Source organism: Hippichthys cyanospilos, chromosome 14 (genome assembly GCF_059441005.1).
Source record: "Hippichthys cyanospilos isolate Australia breed blue-spotted pipefish chromosome 14, RoL_Hcya_1.0, whole genome shotgun sequence".
Taxonomy (NCBI): Eukaryota; Metazoa; Chordata; class Actinopteri; order Syngnathiformes; family Syngnathidae; genus Hippichthys; species Hippichthys cyanospilos.
The window spans coordinates 19,713,694-19,729,420 of NC_142382.1; the positions used below are offsets into that span (position 1 = coordinate 19,713,694).

General features: G+C 39.2%; 1 protein-coding gene across 4 annotated transcripts in view; it reads left to right on the plus strand.

The window, feature by feature from the left end:
- Positions 1-15,727, plus strand: part of jkamp (jnk1/mapk8 associated membrane protein) — a 42,994-nt gene that overhangs the window by 824 nt on the left and 26,443 nt on the right. Inside the window, exon 2 of one of the 4 annotated variants that reach the window (XM_088432422.1) lies at positions 3,169-3,278. The exons of the other annotated variants lie outside the window; for them this stretch is intronic. The gene's annotated coding sequence lies outside the window, so the exon portion shown is untranslated. The remainder of the gene's footprint in view (positions 1-3,168; positions 3,279-15,727) is intronic. 4 annotated transcript variants of the gene reach the window in all.

Here is a 15,727-nt window from a genome sequence, read left to right on the forward strand (position 1 = left end):
TTTCTCAAGGTCGCAATCATTTTGCATGCACGTCAATTTTAACATGTCTTATAATACCCTGGACTATTAGACGCTGAATGATGATCCATACAAGTATGCATAAAAGAATTGCTGTCAATAATACGCATTCACGCGTTTAAAGCGATATTGCAGGCGGGACCAAATTACTGTACTGCGTCCGTCAGAATCGCATTTATCACTCACTCATAATTACGTTGAACAGCATTTTCATGAAGCCGCCACTGCAACGACATTAAGTGTATGTATGTACTGTACATGTATACACATACATGTATGTGTCTGCATTTGCATTTACTTACACAGACACATGTATGTATGTACTGTGCGTGTGCTCACACGATCATACAAACCTAAACACACACACACACACACACACACTTAAACACCACCGGTCAAAAGTTTTAGAACACCACACTTTTTCAAGTTTTTTCTAAAAATCATTCAGTTTATTGTGTTATTGCACTCAGAAATGAAACGATAGAACGAATAGGCTATTTAAGTTGAAAAAGAAATCATAGAATCAATTTATAAATCAAAATGTATTCTAAACTTTTGACTCATCAAAATAGCCACCTTTGGCAGATATAACAGGTCAACACACTTGTGGACAGTTGACCCCCATGTTATGAGATAAACCCGTTGCGCGGTTGGGGTCGTAAGGCAAATTCGCCGTATGACGGGTAATCATCATCATCAGCCTCCCTCAAAGATTAATCCGTTCTGCGGTTGGGCTTGTGAGCAACTTTTCCCGCTATGACAAGACATCGGAATTTGAGTTGGCATAGAGGCCACGCCCTCTATTGAAAAGTCATAAAAGTTGAGAACTTTCATGTTTCAATGTATCATAGCTTTTCTGACCATTTTTGAGTTCATTTAGTCAAACAGGCATTTCACAGTACATAAAAGTATAAAAAATGAGATTTTTGTCCGCCACCAGGTGGCGCTGTAAATGATTTGGAAGTTTATCACATAGCTATATTAGGGCATGACTTCTAAAGTCCCTGCAAAGTTTCAGATGGTTTGAAGCTGTTACAGCTGAGTTATTAAGGTTTTTGTTACTCTTGGCGAAGGAAATATTAAACATAATTGAAAACTCCCATCTTATATGTCATGAGATCTTCAAGATATTTGGACTATGTGTGCCCCGTAGTCAGATAATGATCCATGCCAAAGTTGAAGGTAATGGGGTGAACCGTTTAAGAGAAAAAGGCACTAGTTTGAGACCAGCTAATGTCTAAGTATGGGGCAAAATAGCACATTAAAAAAAAATCATGACAATTTTTCTCTACATCCTAGCACATCACTCCTATTGACTTTTTTGTAGGGCTTACAGTCCTTCATTTGCCTAAAAAGCTTCATAGCTGTAGGTCAAACCAAACAGGATTGACTGTAATCTTTCGACTAATGACATTTTTTGCAGCCACTAGGTGGCGCTAGCTTTAAACTGGAATATATGTTTGTTGATTTCTTCAGGAATAGATTTACATCCAATGTGTGAAATTGTGAGTTGATCAGATCATCTGGGTCAAATTATAGCAGCCCTTACTGGTCCGACAAAGCTTCGGAATGAAAATGGACGTACAGGCCACGCCCATTATCGAAACTTTGTCAAATTTAGTGGAGGTAAGCAGGGCTGTCTAGAGGCTTGTCAGACTTAATTTCAGCGATATTACTTCAAAGGGCTCAGCTAAACACATAAAAACGTTAAAAAAATGCTATATTTTTGGTGGCGCTCGCACTACGACAAGAGATATGTTGATAGGTCTGTTCCGCATTGGAAACCCGTTAAATATATGAAGTTTTGAAAAGATAAGACCATCTGGGTCTAAATACAGCAACCTTGTTCGTTTTGGCGAGACATTAGACTGACATTTTTGTTTGCCACTGGGTGGCCTTATAAGCAATTGAAGAAATTCTTAAACACATGTGTGAAGGGCTTGAGTCTTCATGTGTCTGTGAAGTTTCAGATTTTTCGAAGCTTGTACAGCTGAGTTATAAAGGTTTGTGTCACATGTGGCGAAGTAAACATCAAAGGCATAATATGAAGCCCCGCCCCCAACATATTTGATGGCGGATCTTCACAAAAATTTTTACAATTGTGCCTCCTAGTCAGATAAAACAGCACAGCAAATTTGAAGTCGATCGAAGAAGTCGAGAAAAAACGAGCGGTTCGGGACCTGCAAACGAGTAAAAATGGGCCAAAATTGCACATTCAAAAATTCATAACTCTTTTTCTGTACATCTGAGCACATAGCTCCCGCTGACTTTTTTGTAGGGCTCGAGGTCCTACATAAGGCTACAAATTTTTGTAGCTCTCAGTCAAACGGTCGACTGAGAGGCTATTTTCCACTTATTAGTCCATTTTGGGGCCATTTACAGCCACTTTTTTCGTTTTGGAGAGACATCTGACTTTGAGGTGGCGTGCAGACCATGGCCATTATCAAAAAGTTGAAAAATTTTAAAACCTTAATATTCCATGTCTTAATGGTGTTTTGACCAATTTTCAGTTTACTCAAACAGACTGAGCAGAATACATGATAGTTTAAAAAATTAAATTTTATCAACCACATTTTTATCAACCACTAGTACATCAGAGTTATTAAGGTCTTGGTCACTCTTGGCGAAGGAAAAATTGAACACATAATTTGAAGCCCCGCCCCTATCATATATGTCGGCGGATCTGCACCAAATTTTGCCCAGTTGTGCCCCTATGTCTGATCATGCACCACAGCACATTTGAAGGCGATTGGGTAAAGCGTTTAGGAGAAACAAGGAGCAGTTTGAGACCTGCAAACGTGCAAAAATAGGCCAAAAATGCACATTCAAAAATTCTTAACTCTTTTTCTGTACATCGGAGCACATGTCTCGCACTGACTTTTTTGTAGGTCTCTAGGTCCTACATATGCCTAAAAATTTCGTAGCTCTAGGTCAAACGAACAAATTGAATGTGAATGTGAATGAACATGAATGTGTTCCTGCATTTGCAGGCAAACTGTAGAGGTCAATGTTCTAGAAAAGGTAAAATTTTCATTAGTATTTGTCCAACGGGCACAACTAAGTAATTGGAATCGCAAACTTGGTAATATATTTTCTGCCACAAGGTGATTGTAGCACTACAATGGAATATATGTTTGTTGATGTCTGTAGGAATTGACTTTCAATCAACATGTGAAGTCGTGAGAAGATGGGATCATCTGGGACAAACTACATCAGCATTTACTGTTACGATAAAAACCCATTTTCTCCAAGTCTCGATGGTACTCGTACAAATTTTCAGTTCATTTACTCTTATGGGCTTTACACAATACAGTGCGCCCCCGTGTTACGAACTTAATCCGTTCAGCGGCTACGCTCGTAACTCGAACTGTTCGTATGACGGGCAATCCAAACCTATGTTAATTCGTGAATGCGTGCAACGCATGCAAAAACCTTAGGTAAAAACATCACGACTTTATACACATATTAAAAATGAGTAACATAACCTACTGTACAGTTAAATTAAAGAATATAAATATACAAAGGAAAAATGACATTTACCTTTGGGGCGACGTGACTTAAGCTGGGTGGAGGCGGAGGGGAGCAGAGACCAACCCGCAGAATTTATTGATTTATTTTCTTAAACGGGAACCTTTCTCAAAACTAGAACATATCACCGGTGATTTCCTTCTCTTTAATCCATAATAGAAGCATCCTCTCAATTTTGTTGTCGATCGAGGTCCGTCCCCCGGCAAGGAAAGTTAGAAGATTGCCGAGCGGTTACGGCCATACTCACGAGCCATGGTGCGCCTCCTTCGTATTTTTTTTTTTTATTATTATCTCCTGCTTGGTTTCTATTGTCATCATCCTCTTACTTCTTCCTTTACCGCCACTAGCAATTTTAGAAGCCGTGTCTAACAGATAAAGTTTGCAAAGTCTTAACAACATTCCTTCCTTCCGTTTTTGACTCATTTTCTCTCCTTCCTTCCGTCCCGTCCAGCTGTGCCATCAAGCTAGATAAAGGCGTTCTGCCAATAGCTTATCGGCATTTCTGTGATTGACGTGACGCCGGCCAATAGCATCTCCGTGAATGAGACCGTGACTGACACCGTGACTGAAACAGTGACTGTGACATTGTAAGAGCAATAGCATATCAGCATTACCGTGTCATGCATGAGCAGATGCTTTCGTTAATGTAGCAAAGCGAGGTCAATTAACGTCCACATTGACTGGCAACGCGTGGCGTAATCATAGTTAAAACCATAACAAATTTACACACATATTTAAAATTAGTACCATAATCTACTGTGTAGTTAATATAACAAGCATGGATAAACAAAGGATAAATGACATATTCCTCTGGGGCGATGTGACTTGAGCTGAGTGGAGACGGAGGTGAGCAGAGACCAACACGCAGAATTTATTTATTTATTTTCTTAAACAAGAATTTTTCTCAAACTAAAACATATCACCGGCGATTTCCTTCTCTTTAATCCATAATAGAAGAAGCCTCTCCATTTTGTTGTCGAGCGAGGTCCGTCCCCCGGCAAGGAAAGTCTTGCCCTTAGAAGATTGCCGAGCGGTTCCGTCCATACTCACGAGCAAGGTTAACTATGCACACGCCTCCTTCGTATTTTTTTTTTATTATCTCCTGCTTGGTTTCTATTGTCATCATCCTCTTACTTCTTCCTTTACCGCCACTTACAATTTTAGAAGCCATGTCTAACAGATAAAGTTTGCAAAATCTTCACAACATTCCTTCCTTCCGTTTTTCACTCATTTTTTCTCCTTCCTTCCATCCTGACCAGCTGTGCCATCAAGCTAGATAAAGGTCTTCGGCCAATAGCATATCGGCATTTCTGTGATTGACGTGACGCCGGCCAATAGCATCTCCGTGAGTGAGCCCAGGACTGTGACCTTAATCGACCAATAGCTTATTGGCATCTCCGTGACTGACTCCGTGACTGACTCCGTGACTGACACCGTGACTGAGACAGTGACTGTGACATTGTAAGAGCAATAGCGTTCAACGTTACCGTGACAAGCATCAACTACTGAATTTTATTGACGTAGTGAAGTAAAAATATATGATCGGAAGTAATGGCCGGCATATCGCATTGTTCGTAAGATGAAAGGTTTGCACGTAAGTGGGGGACAAAAAACTCCATGGTCCACGCTCGTAAGTCGAAATGTTCGTAAAAGAGGGTGTTCGTAAACCGGGGGCCGACTGTACTAAGGTTTTTGTCATTGGTGGCAAAGGAAATTTGAATCAAGTATTTTGAAGCCCTGCCCCCATCATATATGTTAGCCGATCTTGACAAAATTTTGCCCAGTTGTGCCACTCTGTCAGATAATTGAGCACGTCGAATGTGAAGTTGATCGGGTCAAGGGTTTTGGTACCGAAAAATGTACAAAATCGGGCCAAATTCTACATTCAACAGTTGATAACTCTGGTTCTGTACATCCTAACAGATAGTGCTCTATGATGCTTTTGTAGGTCTTGAGGTCTTACATATGCTTAAAAAATTTCGTAGTTCTAGGTCAAACGGGTCGGAACTGGCTGCCGTTTTATGATCACCTGGGCTCAATTAGAGTAAGTTTTGCTGATTTGAGCAAACTCCGACTTTGGGGTGGCACACAGACCACCCCCTTATCACAAAATCGTAAAATTTGGAAACCGTTATCCTCCCAAGTCTTGATGCTGTTCGGACACATTTTCAGTTCATTTCTTTTTATGGTCTTAGCACAATACTTGAAAGTTTAAAATTTTAAATTTAACCATGCAGATATTTTAAAGCCATTACTAGTACATATTCTGTAAAGTTTCAGATATTTTGAAGCTTACACATTGGAGTTATTAGGGTTTTTGTTGCTCATGGCGAACGAAATTTGACTTTGGAAGACGTATTTTGAAGCCCCGCGCCCATCATATATGTTAGCCAATCTTCACAAAATTTTGGCCAGGTGTGCCCCTATGTCGGATAATGGGGCAGACCAAATGTGAAGTTGACCGTGTTGAGAGTTTTGGTACCGAAAAAAGAAGAAAATCGGGCCAAATTCTACATTCAACAATTGATAACTTTGGTTCTGTACATCCTAACATATGGCACTCTATGTTTTTGTAGGTCTTGATGTCCTACATATCCATAAAAAAAAAGTTGTAGCTCTAGGTCAAACAGGTCAGAAGGGGCTGCTGTTTAAAGGTTCATCTGGGCTAAATTACAGCAAGTTCTGCTGATTTGGGCAAACTCCGACTTTGAGGTGGCATACAGACCACCCCCTTTATCACAAAGTCATCAAATTTGAAAACCCATTTTCTCTAAGTCTCAATGGTATTTGGACAAATTTTCAGTTCATTTACTCATATGTGCTTTGCACAATATATGAAAGTTTAAAAAATGACATTTTTGTCTGTAACTAGGTGGTGCTGAAATTAATTTAAAAATTTATGCAGATAATTTAGGGACATAACTAGTAAATTTTCAGTAAAGTTTCAGATATTTTGAAGCTTGCACATTTGGAGTTATTAAGGTTTTTGTTGCTTATGGCGAAGAAAATTTGACACACATAATTTAAAGCCCCGCCCCCATCATATATGTTGGCCGATCTTCATGAAATTTTGCCCAAATGTGGCCCTATGCCTGTTAATGGAGCATGCTAATTTTAAATCGGGTCAATTCTTTAGGAGCTATTAAGAGGAATTTGGTACCTGCCAAAAAACATCCAAAAATGGTCCAAAAAGGCACATAAAAAATTCATATCTCTGGTTCTTTACATCCTAGCATATGACGTTCTATAATTTTTTTGCAGGTCTTGAGATCTTATATATGCCTCAAAAATTTCATAGCTCTAGGTGAAACGGGCTGTGACCCAGGAGAAGTGTTCGATTCTAGGTGGCGGTAAAAATAAATTTTTTGGATTTTATGTAAGAAAACACCAAAATAACAAATTTGACAGCAGGCCCGTTGAGTGTGCAAATTTTGGTGACTTTTCATGCATGTTTAGGCCCTCAAAAATGAAATTCATGTGGGAGAATAATAATAACAATAATAACTAGAGCTGCAAGCAGCTATAAAGGGCCCTCGCAGACCTGTGCACATTGGAACAAGGACTATGAACGATGAAAAAGTAGTTGTAGATGACTTCAGTGCAGAACTCTTACCAAATATGTAAAATTTAGACAAGGCGGGACAATGTGGGTGGAGTTACTGCAGCTTTTTTTGTTCCAATTTTGTGACTTTCAATGCCATATAGGCCACACCCACTGTCGAAACATCGTACTGATTTGTGGGGGGCATAAGGCATGGCCGCTGTCTTTTCAGAAAACATTTAAGGGATATCACTTCAAGGGGCTCAGCAGAGTACATTAAAACATTAAGGATTAGCTATATTTTTTGCTGCCACTAGGTGGCGCTCGTACTATAGTAAAAAATAGGCTCGTAGGTGTGTTTCACATTGGACTCCCATCCCATATATGAAGTTTTAAAAATATCAGATCGTCTAGGTCCAATTACAGCAACTTTTACCGTTTTCGCGAGACATCGGATTTTGAGTTGTCATAGAGGCCACGCACTTTATTGAAAAGTCATAAAAGTTGAGAGCCTTAATGTTCCAATGTGTCATAGCTTTTCTGACCATTTTTGAGTTCATTTAGTCAAACAGGCATTTCACAGTACATAAAAGTATAAAACATGAGATTTTTGTCTGCCACTTAGTGGCGCTGTAAATGATTTGAAAGTTTATCACATAGCTGTATTATTGCATTACTTTTAAAGGCCCAGGAAAGTTTCAGATGGTTTGAAGCTGTCATAGCTGAGTTATTAAGATTTTTGTCACTCTTGGCAAAGGAAGTATTAAACATAATTTGAAGCTCCGCCCCCATCTTTTATGTCAAGAGATCTTCACGATATTTGGACTATGTGTGCCCCTCAGTTGGATAATGATTCATGCCAAAGTTGAAGGTAATGGGGTGAATCGTTTAAGAGAAAAAGGCACTAGTTTGAGACCAGCTAATGTCTAAGAATGGGACAAAACTGCACATTAAAAAAATTCATAACAATTTTTCTGTACATCCTAGCACATCACTTCTATTGACTTTTTTGTAGGTCTTACAGTCCTTCATTTGCCTACAAAGTTTCATAGCTGTAGGTCAAACCAAACAGGATTGACTGTAATCTTTCGACTAATGACATTTTTTGCAGCCACTAGGTGGCGCTAGCTTTAAACTGGAATATATGTTTGTCGATATGTTCAGGAGAATATTTTCATCCAATGTGAGAAATTGTGAGAAGATAGATCATCTGGGTCAAATTACAGCAACTTTTACTGGACAGATAAAGCTTCCGAATGAAAATGGTCGTAGAGGCCACGCCCATTATCGAAACTTCGTAAAATTTGGTGGAGGTCAGCAGGGCTGTCTAGAGGCTTCTCAGACTTAATTTCAGCGATATTACTTCAAAGGGCTCAGCTAAACACACAAAAACGTTTAAAAAATGCTATATTTTTGGCTGCCACTAGGTGGCGCTGGCACTATAACAAAAAATACGTTGATAGGTGTATTCCGCATTGGAAACCCATCAAATATATGAAGTTTAGAAAAGATAAGACCATCTGGGACCAAACACAGCAACTTTGTTCGTTTTGGCGAGACATCAGACTGACATTTTTGTTTTCCACTAGGTGGCCTTATAAGCAATTGAAAATCTTTTAAAACACATGTGTTAAGGGCTTAAGTCTTCATGTGTCTGTGAAGTTTCAGATTTTTCCAAGCTTGTAAAGCTGAGTTATAAAGGTTTGTTTCACATGTGGCAAAGTAATCATCAAAGGCATAATATAAAGCCCCGCCCCCAACATATTTGATGGCGGATCATCACAAAAATTTGAACAATTGTGCCTCACAGTCAAATAAAACATCACAGCACATTTGAAGTTGATAGGGTCAAGCGTTTGGGAGAAAAAAGGAGCAGTTCAGGACCTGCAAATGAGCAAAAACGGGCCAAAAGTGCACATTCAAAAATTCATAACTCTCTTTCTGTACATCTGAGCATATGGCTCGCGCTCACTTTTTTGTAGGGCTCGAGGTCCTACATAAGGCTACAAATTTTTGGAGCTCTAGGTCAAACGGGCCGGGAGTGAGAGGCTATTTCCCACTCATAAGGCCATTTTGGGGCCAATTACAGCCACTTTTTTCGTTTTGGCGAGTCATCTGATTTTGAGGTGGCGTACAGACTATGCCCTTTATCGAAAAGTCGTAAAATTTTAAAACCTTAATATTCCATGTCTTATTGATATTCTGACCAATTTTCATTTGTTTTACTCAAACAGACTGAGCACAATACATGAAAGTGTAAAAAATGACATTTTAATCAACCACTAGGCGGCGGTAGTAGGTGTTTAAAAAAACTTTTTTTAAAGGTGTTAAAGACATAAGTTTCCATGTGTCTATGAAGTGTTATATTTTTTTAAGCTAGTACATCAAAGTTATTAAGGTTTTTGTCCCTCTTGGCGAAGGAAAAATTGAACACATAATTTGAAGCCACGCCCCTATCATATATGCCAGCGGATCTGCACCAAATTTTGCCCACTTGTGCCCCTACGTGTGAATATGGACCACAGCAAATTTGAAGGTGATTGAGTAAAGCGTTTAGGAGAAACAAGGAGCAGTTTGGGACCTACAAACGTGCAAAAATGGGCCAAAAATGCACATTCAAAAATTCATAACTCTTTTTCCATACATCTGAGCACATGGCTCTCGCTGACTTTTTTGTAGGTCTCTAGGTCCTACATATGCCTAAAAATTTTCGTAGCTCTAGGTCAAACGGGCCGGGACCAGGTGCACTTTTTCGACCTTAGGTGGCGCTGCAGAGCCATTTTTTTTGCATTGTTTTGGGAAACACAAAAATATCCAATTTTTCCCGGGCCCGACAAATGTGCAAATTTTGGTGACTTTTCGTGCATGTTTAGGCCCTCAAAAATGGAAAAGCGCTGCACAGTAAATAATAATAATAATAATAATAAGAATAATAATCTGGAGAAAAACAAGAGGGCTCTCGCAGCGGTAGCTGCTCGGGCCCTAATAACTAGAGCTGCAAGCAGCTATAAAGGGCCCTCGCAGACCTGTGCACGTTGGGGTATGAACAGGTCGGGGTATGAACTAGGAGTATGACCGATGAAAACTTAGTTGTAGATGACTTCAGTGCAGGACTCTTACCAAATATGTAAAATTTAGACAAGGTGGGACAATGTGGGTGGAGTTACTGCAGCTTTTAATGTTACAGTTTTGTAGCTTTCAATGCCGTATAGGCCACACCCACTGTGGAAACATCATACTGATTTGTGGAGGGCATAAGGCATGGCCACTGGCTTTTCAGAAAACATTTAAGGGATATCACTTCAAGGGGCTCAGCAGAGTACATAAAAACGTTAAGGATTTGCTATAGTTTTTGCTGCCACTAGGTGGCGCTCGTACTATGATAAAAAATAGGCTTGTAGGTGTGTTTCACATTGGACTCCCATCCCATATATGAAGTTTTAAAAATATCAGATTGTCTAGGTCCAATTACAGCAACTTTTACCGTTTTGGCGAGACATCGGATTTTGAGTTGGCATAGAGGCCACGCCCTTTATTGAAAAGTCATAAAAGTTGAGAACCTTAATGTTCCAATGTGTCATAGCTTTTCTGATCATTTTTGAGTTCATTTAGTCAAACAGGCATTTCACAGTACATAAAAGTATAAAAAATGAGAATTTTGTCCGCCACTGGGTGGCGCTGTAAATGATTTGAAAGTTTATCACATAAATGTATTATTGCATGACGTTTAAAGTCCCAGGAAAGTTTCAGATGGTTTGAAGCTGTCATAGCTGAGTTATTAAGATTTTTGTCACTCTTGGCGAAGGAAATATTAAACATAATTTGAAGCTCCGCCCCCATCTTTTATGTCAAAAGATCTTCACGATATTTGGACTATGTGTGCCCCTCAGTTGGATAATGATTTATGCCAAAGTTGAAGGTAATGGGGTGAATCGTTTAAGAGAAAAAGGCACTAGTTTGAGACCAGCTAATGTCTAAGAATGGGACAAAACTGCACATTAAAAAAAGTCATAACAATTTTTCTGTACATTCTTGCACATCACTTCTATTGACTTTTTTGTAGGTCTTACAGTCCTTCATTTGCCTACAAAGTTTTATAGCTGTAGGTCAAACCAAACAGGATTGACTGTAATCATTTGACTAATTACATTTTTTGCAGCCACTAGGTGGCGCTAGCTTTAAACTGGAATATATTTTTGTCGATATGTTCAGGAGAATATTTTCATCCAATATGTGAAATTGTGAGAAGATCAGATCATCTGGGTCAAATTACAACAACTTTTACTGGACAGATAAAGCTTCGGAATGAAAATGGTCGTAGAGGCCACGCCCATTATCGAAATATCGTAAAATTTGGTGGAGGTCAGCAGGGCTGTCTAGAGGCTTTTCAGACTTAATTTCAGCGATATTACTTCAAAGGGCTCAGCTAAACACATAAAAACGTTTAAAAACTGCTATATTTTTGGCTGCCACTAGGTGGCGCTCGCACTATAACAAAAAATACGTTGATAGGTGTATTCCGCATTGGAAATCCATCAAATATATGAAGTTTAGAAAAGAAAAGACTATCTGGGTCCAAACACAGCAACTTTGTTCGTTTTTGCGAGACATCAGACTGACATTTTTGTTTGCCACTAGGTGGCCTTATAAGCAATTCAAGATCTTTTTAAACACATGTGGTAAAGGCTTAAGTCTTCATGTGTCTGTGAAGTTTCAGATTTTTTCAAGCTTGTAAAGCTGAGTTATAAAGGTTTGTTTCACATGTGGCAAAGTAAACATCAAAGGCATAATATGAAGCCCCGCCCCCAACATATTTGTTGGCGGATCGTCACAAAAATTTGAACAATTGTGCCTCACAGTCAGATAAAACATCACAGCAAATTTGAAGTCGATCGGGTCAAGCGTTTGGGAGAAAAAAGGAGCAGTTCGGGACCTGCAAATGAGCAAAAACGGGCCAAAGGTGCACATTCAAAAATTCATAACTCTCTTTCTGTACATCTGAGCACATGGCTCGCGCTGACTTTTTTGTAGGGCTCGAGGTCCTACATAAGGCTACAAATTTTTGGAGCTCTAGGTCAAACGGGCCGGGAGTGAGAGGCTATTTTCCACTCATAAGGCCATTTTGGGGCCAATTACAGCCACTTTTTTCGTTTTGGCGAGTCATCTGACTTTGAGGTGGCGTGCAGACTACGCCCATTATCGAAAAGTCATAAAATTTTGAAACCTTAATATTCCATGTCTTATTGATATTCTGACCAATTTTCATTTGTTGTACTCAAACAGACTGAGCACAATACATGAAAGTGTAAAAAATGACATTTTAATCAACCACTAGGCGGCGCTAGTAGGTATTTAAAAAAACTTTATTTAAAGGTGTTAAAGACATAAGTTTCCATGTGTCTATGAAGTTTTAGATTTTTTTAAGCTAGTACATCAAAGTTATTAAGGTTTTTGTCCCTCTTGGCGAAGGAAAAATTGAACACATAATTTGAAGCCACGCCCCTATAATATATGCCAGCGGATCTGCACCAAATTTTGCCCACTTCTGCCCCTACGTGTGAATATGGACCACAGCAATTTTGAAGGTGATTGAGTAAAGCGTTTAGGAGAAACAAGGAGCAGTTTGGGACCTACAAACGTGCAAAAATGGGCCAAAAATGCACATTCAAAAATTCATAACTCTTTTTCTGTACATCTGAGCACATGGCTCGCGCTGACTTTTTTTTAGGTCTCTAGGCCCTTCATATGCCTAAAAATTTTCGTAGCTCTAGGTCAAACGGGCCGGGACCAGGTGCACTTTTTCGACCTTAGGTGGCGCTGCAGAGCCATTTTTTTTGCATTGTTTTGGGAAACACAAAAATATCCAATTTTTCACCGGGCCCGACAAATGTGCAAATTTTGGTGACTTTTCGTGCATGTTTAGGCCCTCAAAAATGGAAAAGCGCTGCACAGTAAATAATAATAATAATAATAATAATAACTAGAGCTGCAAGCAGCTATAAAGGGCCCTCGCAGACCTGTGCACGTTGGGGTATGAACAGGTCGGGGTATGAACAAGGACTATGAACGATGAAATAGTAGTTGTAGATGACTTCAGTGCAGGACTCTTACCAAATATGTAAAATTTAGACAAGGTGGGACAATGTGGGTGGAGTTACTGCAGCTTTGATTGTTACAGTTTTGTAGCTTTCAATGCCGTATAGGCCACACCCACTGTGGAAACATCATACTGATTTGTGGAGGGCATAAGGCATGGCCACTGGCTTTTCAGAAAACATTTAAGGGATATCACTTCAAGGGGCTCAGCAGAGTACATAAAAACGTTAAGGATTTGCTATAGTTTTTGCTGCCACTAGGTGGCGCGCGTACTATGATAAAAAATAGGCTTGTAGGTGTGTTTCACAGTGGACACCCATCCCATATATGAAGTTTTAAAAATATCAGATCGTCTAGGTCCAAATACAGCAACTTTTACCGTTTTCGCGAGACATCAGATTTTGAGTTGTAGTAGAGGCCACGCCCTTTAATAAAAAGTCATAAAAGTTGAGAACCTTAATGTTCCAATGTGTCATAGCTTTTCTGACCATTTTTTAGTTCATTTAGTCAAACAGGCATTTCACAGTACATAAAAGTATAAAAAATGAGATTTTTGTCCGCCACTGGGTGGCGCTGTAAATGATTTGAAAGTTTATCACATAGCTGTATTATTGCATGACTTTTAAAGTCCCAGGAAAGTTTCAGATGGTTTGAAGCTGTCATAGCTGAGTTATTAACATTTTTGTCACTCTTGGCGAAGGAAGTATTAAACATAATGTGAAGCTCCGCCCCCATCTTTTCTGTCAAGAGATCTTCACAATATTTGGACTATGTGTGCCCCTCAGTTGGATAATGATTCATGCCAAAGTTGAAGGTAATGGGGTGAATCGTTTAAGAGAAAAAGGCACTAGTTTGAGACCAGCTAATGTCTAAGAATGGGACAAAACTGCACATTAAAAAAATTCTTAACAATTTTTCTGTACATCCTAGTACATCACTTCTATTGACTTTTTTGTAGGTCTTGCAGTCCTTCATTTGCCTATAAAGTTTCATAGCTGTAGGTTAAACCAAACAGGATTGACTGTAATCTTTCGACTAATGACATTTTTTGCAGCCACTAGGTGGCGCTAGCTTTAAACTGGAATATATTTTTGTCGATATGTTCAGGAGAATATTTTCATCCAATGTGTGAAATTGTGAGAAGATCAGATCATCTGGGTCAAATTAGAGCAACTTTTACTGGACAGATAAAGCTTCGGAATGAAAATGGTCGTAGAGGCCACGCCCATTATCGAAACTTCGTAAAATTTGGTGGAGGTCAGCAAGGCTGTCTAGAGGCTTTTCAGACGTAATTTCAGCGATATTACTTCAAAGGGCTCAGCTAAACACATAAAAACGTTTAAAAAATGCTATATTTTTGGCTGCCACTAGGTGGCACTCGCACTATAACAAAAAATACGTTGATAGGTGTATTCCGCATTGGAAACTCATTAAATATATGAAGTTTAGAAAAGATAAGACTATCTGGGACCAAACACAGCAACTTTGTTCGTTTTTGCGAGACATCAGACTGACATTTTAGTTTGCCACTAGATGGCCTTATAAGCAATTGAAGATTTTTTTAAACACTTGTGTTAAGGGCTTAAGTTTCCATGTGTCTGTGAAGTTTCAGATTTTTCCAAGCTTGTAAAGCTGAGTTATAAAGGTTTGTTTCACATGTGGCAAAGTAATCATCAAAGGCATAATATAAAGCCCCGCCCCCAACATATTTGTTGGCGGATCGTCACAAAAATTTGAACAATTGTGCCTCACAGTCAGATAAAACATCACAGCAAATTTGAAGGCGATCGGGTCAAGCGTTTGGGAGAAAAAAGGAGCAGTTCGGGACCTGCAAATGAGCAAAAACGGGCTAAAGGTGCACATTCAAAAATTCATAACTCTCTTTCTGTACATTTGAGCATAGGGCTCGCGCTGACTTTTTTGTAGGGCTCGAGGTCCTACATAAGGCTACAAATTTTTAGAGCTCTATGTCAAACGGGCCGGGAGTGAGAGGCTATTTTCCACTCATAAGGCCATTTTGGGGCCAATTACAGCCACTTTTTTCTTTTTGGCGAGTCATCTGACTTTGAGGTGGCGTGCAGACTACGCCCATTATCGAAATGTCGTAAAATTTTAAAACCTTAATATTCCATGTCTTAATGATATTCTAACCAATTTTCATTTGTTTTACTCAAACAGACTGAGCACAATACATGAAAGTGTAAAAAATAACATTTTAATCAACCACTAGGCGGCGCTAGTAGGTATTTAAAAAAACTTTTTTCAAAGGTGTTAAAGACATAAGTTTCCATGTGTCAATGAAGTTTTAGATTTTTTTAAGCTAGTACAACAAAGTTATTAAGGTTTATGTCACTCTTGGCGAAGGAAAAATTGAACACATAATTTGAAGCCACGCCCCTATCATATATGTCAGCAGATCTGCACCAAATTTTGCCCACTTGTGCCCCTATGTGTGAATATGGACCACAGCAAATTTGAAGGCGATTGAGTAAAGCGTTTGGGAGAAACAAGGAGCAGTTTGGGACCTGCAAACGTGCAAAAATG